Below are 6,000 nucleotides of genomic sequence, written 5' to 3'. Positions count from 1 at the left end.
GGCCTCACCATAGCCCCCTAGGCGGACACACACACACACCAGGGCCCAGTCACACACACACACGGTCGGGTCGCACCAGAAGAAGCCTAAAAAGATTGAGAGGAAAAAAGGGGTCAGTCCAGTCTCGTTCAATCACATGCAATCAAAATGAACACTTGCTAACTGTAGAAGGGGGGGGGGGGGGGTTATTAAGGGTGTACATCTCTGGTTTCATCATGATACAATGTTAGATCAATTCGCTGGACATATTTGCCTATATCACAAAGTCTGCGGCGATACTACTTCAATTGGATTTGATGTACGTGCCTGCAATCAATATTAGGCGATATCATCTGATAAGACCATTCAACACAAACTGTTACATTTATATCAACTCACTTTTAGTGGAAATAGTGTCACACAGACATGCAGAGAGATGCTCAAAATGAAAGAGCATATCAAAAAATATAGGGAGTTGCATCGGTAGGGTTCGATCTTTCGCCAATTAATCTATACAGTACATCATTCTATATAACAAGGTATCGTAACACCCATAGGGGTTATTATGTTTAGGAGGAGGGGGTAGGGAAAAAGGTCTGTGGATACACAGGCATTTCTTCTGATAAATACTGCACATAGAGACACTGTATAATGCAAAAGCACCCAAGTGTTTGAAAGGACAACAATTTTATGTACAAGTAAAATATCCCTTATTATTCACAGCATTAACGATGAGTTTAAGTGATCGAATACAGCTGGGGGAAAAATAAATGGCATGAAAAGGAACTTAAATCATTATATGTGAATATTATCTGACGTCCCCCCACCCTTCTCACAATGCTGTGTATTTCATCTGGCTCCAATTCAAGAGCCAGAAGAAAAGAATCACATCACATTCGTCATCAATCCTTGTTCATCCCATTCATCCCTCTATTTATTTTCCCATCGTGCCACAGTCCCCTAAATCATAATCCATGGGTGGAGGAGGCAGGGGGGGGGGGGGCGGTGGTGGGGGTGGGGTGAGTGTATTATAAGGGGTGGAAGGTTAGAAAAAGGGGGTGGGATCGATAGTCAGCCAGAGTAGAGCTTGCTACACTATTAACGGCAAGAACATCAATTCTGCCTGTGTCCCACAGTGTCAATAAGGGACAGTGGCGGAGGGGGTGGGGGGGGGGGGGGGACAACAACAACAACAACAACAAAAAAACAGCATTAGTCTGGTTGTTAGCAGCATCTGCTCTGCTCACCCCTCCACCAGATTGGAGGCAAAAAGTTATTAAAATGAATAAATACATTTAAAAAATCTATCAGGCTATCTCGGAATCCCCTGGGCGAAAACAACCACTGGAGAATATATTATATGTGCAAATGTGTGTTATTTTCCGAGCTGCTCAGCCTCTCTGCGAAAAAAAGAATCCAAATGTATTAAAGCGCAAATTCACATGAAGAAATGCCTCAAGGGTCTGTACAACAACGTAAGCAAAGTATAAATATGATGACAAAACAACAAACCATATCAAAAAATTACTTAAAGCTGGGGTATGTGATTTCTGATTGGTCAAAATTAACATGAGCTTTACACTTTAACCAATCAGAGCGAGGCTCCGATTCTCTGTTCTTATTGGCTATTGGGACTGTCCATTCACTTTGGCACGACTTTGTTGGTGTACTGTAGAGCGTGTCAGGTAGGGATCATAGGGAGGGACCAAAGAGAACAAGCGGAGCGGTTGAGGTATTTGGATTCGAATCTCTATCCCAACTGCCATTTTCTCCCCAAATCCTCCACACCAGCTTTAATATATACACACAACAAAAATATAAACTCAACACTTTTGTTTTTGCTCCCATTTTTCATGAGATGGACTTAAAGATCTAAAATTCATTCCAGATACACAATTGTACCATTTCTCTCAAACATTGTTCACAAATCTGTCTAAATGTGTGATAGTGAGCACTTCTGCTTTGCTGAGATAATCCATCCCACCTCACAGGTGTGCCACATCAAGATGCTGATCTGACATCATGATTAGTGCACAGGGGTGCCTTAGACTGTCCACAATAAAAGGCCACCCTGAAATGTGCAGTTTTGTCTCACAGCAAAATGCCACAGATGCCACAAGCATTGAGGGAGCGTGCAATTGGCATGCTGACAGCAGGAATGTCAACCAGATCTGTTGCTCGTGCATTGAATGTTCATTTCTCCACCATAAGGCGTCTCCAGCAACTTCGCACAGCCATTGAAGAGGAGTGGACCAACATTCCACAGGCCACAATTGACAATCTGATAAACTCTATGCGAAGAAGATGTGTTGCACTGCATGAGGCAAATGGTGGTCACACCAGATACTGACTGGTTCTGAGTCCCCAGACCCCCAATGAAGCAAAAAAATGCACATTTCAGAGTGGCCTTTTATTGTGGACAGTCTAAGGCACACCTGTGCACTAATCATGATGTCAGATCAGCATCTTGATGTGGCACACCTGTGAGGTGGGATGGATTATCTCAGCAAAGCAGAAGTGCTCACTGTCACACATTTAGACAGATTTGTGAACAATGTTTGAGAGAAATGGTACAATTGTGTATCTGGAATGAATTTTAGATATTTAAGTCCATCTCATGAAAAATGGGAGCAAAAACAAAAGTGTTGCGTTTATATTTTTGTTGAGTGTAGCTTGAAGAACAAGAACATAAAGCGCCATATTATGAAATGCATGCATGATAATAGCCAAGTCAACCAAAAAAATTAAAAACAACATAGGCTACTCAGAGTGACTGATAACATATAAGCATAGTGAGGTATCTACGACAGAAACTAGGTGTTGTGAAAGGTAAATGCAAACAGGTGGGGTTAGAACAATTGACTGAGCAATCTTCTGTGAGCGGTGGCATTTCAATTTGTTCAGGCCAATCCAATCAGTTGGTTCTTTTTTAGATCATCATTGTTTCGTTGAGACAAAGAGCAGCATGACTTTGTTTTTGTAAAACAACAGGAATCACAACACACTCGAATTTAATTTGATTCAAAAGGTCATTCTGGTAAATGTCAAGCACGTTCTGCTTTCTCCCACCCGTCTATATAATAGAATCAAAACTGTTGTTTGTCTGTGTTCTCCTGCACAGACAGTCAGAGAGACAGACACACAGACAGACAGACAGTTAGACATACAGACAGACAGACAGACAGACAGACAGACAGACAGACAGACAGACAGACATCACTAAAAGGTTTGAACTTCAGACTAACACTGGTATAGATTTAGGCTGATAAGCCAAAAGGTGACTGACTGATTGATTGACAGCCACGTGATGTCACAGTTTGTCCTGTGAACAGAGCAGGTGAGAAAGTTCACCCGTCATTAACTGTCCTGCTATTAACATCTACATACTGCAGTCGGCTAGTAGGCCTATGTGATGCGTGAAAATCCCCAATTAACAAAACAATCATCTGCTGCATAACTATGAATGGGAATGAGAAAGGTTGTAAGGCAAACCATAGATGATAAATGGAGACGGCACAGTTGGTAACAGCAGAGCATTGCAGCTCCCAATAAGGTTACATATACTTTTTATTTTATTTTATGATATTTCATATATTTCTCAAAATAAATTACAACATTTAAATGAGATAATATTCCAGATATGGTACTGCTTAAGCTATGGCCTGCCCTGAGTTCATCACTGTTATCATACCTGCATTGCCTTGCCTTTTATTTCGATTAACCTGCCCGTCATAACCTTTCCGAGGAAATGTCATTTAGACTATGCATACATTGAATTGAAACAGGTCAACTGGACTATCTGGACGTAACGAAACCCAGAGCATGGGTGCATTCAATCACATATGCAGCTTTTGCATATTTTTGTGCAACTTCCATATCGTATAAATCAAGTTTTACAGAAAAGCTTTCACTCTCTTCACTAAATTGAAGCAAAATTAAGAAGAATAAAAAATTAAGAAAAACAAAGCGAGTAGCCTACACCGATGATAATGTCCGTAAATATTCCCTCGTAAGACACATTATAATATAGGAGGAATTGATTTTTAAACTCGGACATGAATGGATAAACTGTTCGCTTGAAAAAAAGAAAAAGAACTCTCACCTGTTCAATTCTTGTGATGTTTGAGATCCACGCGGCGAATAAGGAAAATCCCTTTGCACTTTTTCTCAACCGATTTTTCCCGACGGTAGAATGAACATCCTCTTTCGCGTCTGTGTTGATTGATACATGTGTGAGAAAACTATGTGAAGAGCACCATGAGTAGATGTCGCCGGCTTGAGGCTTCATCACCGACTGTCGCTAGAGGGTAGTCGCTAGAGGGTAGTTATAGCAACAAATATGTGGAGGAAATTCTCTCTCTCTCTCTCTCTCTCTCACTCTCCATGTGTGTGTGTGTGTGTGTGTGTGTGTGTGTGTGTGTGTGTGTGTGTGTGTGTGTGTGTGTGTGTGTGTGTGTGTGTGTGTGTGTGTGTGTTCGCGTGTGTGTGTGTTGTAAGAAGAAGTGAAGACAAACATGGAAGGCGTGGTGTCATCATAATGAGTCCTTCTTGCCCCCACTAAAAGGCCCTGGATTTCTGAGAATACATTAGTCTCTCCACCATAAAAGATATTAACTGAATTACCTGAAGGGATAATTCGATTCTTAAAGTAATCTCTCCTTGTGCTAAATGTGATTGAATCCCAATCAGACAGGCAGGTACAGTAGGTACATAGGTGGCAAAAAAAACATCACGATACCATATCCATACCGTCTCAATTATGGATCTTAATTAAAAATATTGTTGTATATTTTTATATTATGTAAGTCGGTAAGACATGTACTTTAATATGCTTTCATAATTTACAAACAATTTACAAATTGTATGTTCTATATATTTTTTTCTTCTTCTACAGAGACAGCCAGGTAAATCATTTGTTCAATCTATTAAGGTGAAATACAAATGCAAGCCGAACTGTGCTGAGTCTGTTTGCTTAGAAATAATAAACAGCATTTGTTTAGGCATATAATATAGACACTGTGAGCGTTTTTCTAAAAATAGACAATTTAGCGCTGTGCTTGTAGATCGCAATATATCGTATCGTCACACTGTATATGTATGCATCGTATCGCGAGATTCTTGCCAATACACAGCCCTAGTCTCAATACTATATGCTCCACCTTGCACTTACCTCTGCTTGGGTTCCACTGTTTTCAGTAGCCTACTTGAAGCGCTATGCAGTCTTTTAGTCTTTCCTTTTTTTAGACTGTCTCTTGTTTTCACAGAATTGTCTTTGTTATGTTTGTATGGGTCCCTATTCATGTACTGTCTTGCTCTCTGGCATATTTTTAAACTTAATTCCTTGTTTTTAATGAGCTGTAGATGTCAAATTCAATTCCTATGTAGTCGAATACTGGCGATATCCATTCTTTAAAAAAAAATATTCAAGAAAAGTACTACACTGTAACTAATACACAGTTCTGACACATGATATATGAAACTGTCACCTGCAAAGCCATGGACTTGCAATGGCTTTTTGGATTAGATTTTTTTTCCCCCAATTTACAGCTGTCACAGTAACACTAATACTGACTGATAGAGTTGAGAGAAAACAACATTATAAAGGGGAATGGGCACAAACAAGGACACAACTCCTGCCTTTTACTTTTCACAGGCTTAGCAGCAGAAGAGGTCAATTAGAATGAGCCTCTACATTTAAAACAGATATGCAGTTGCTTCTACATTCATGCATTTCAAAAATCAAAACACAGGACAGGGTGAACATAAGGCAAGGCAAGTTTATTTATAAAGCACAATTCAGACACAAGGCCATTCAAAGTGCTCTGTATTCACAGAACCAAATAGAACGTATGTTGAGGCTGGGGGGGGGCTTGTGTTGTAGTTGTTAGAGCGTTGTCCCCCCCATAGAGGCTCAGTCCTCAGAAGCAGCAGACCACGGGTTAGAATCCAGCCCGTTGTCATTCTCTGCATGTCATTCCCCTCTCTGCCCTATTTCACTTCAGTCTCTCCAAACAGTCTAAT

Source organism: Ammodytes marinus (assembly GCF_949987685.1).
Source record: "Ammodytes marinus genome assembly, chromosome: 4".
Taxonomy (NCBI): Eukaryota; Metazoa; Chordata; class Actinopteri; order Uranoscopiformes; family Ammodytidae; genus Ammodytes; species Ammodytes marinus.
The sequence above is the reverse complement of the archived record's forward strand: the minus strand, read 5'-3'. Positions refer to the sequence as shown.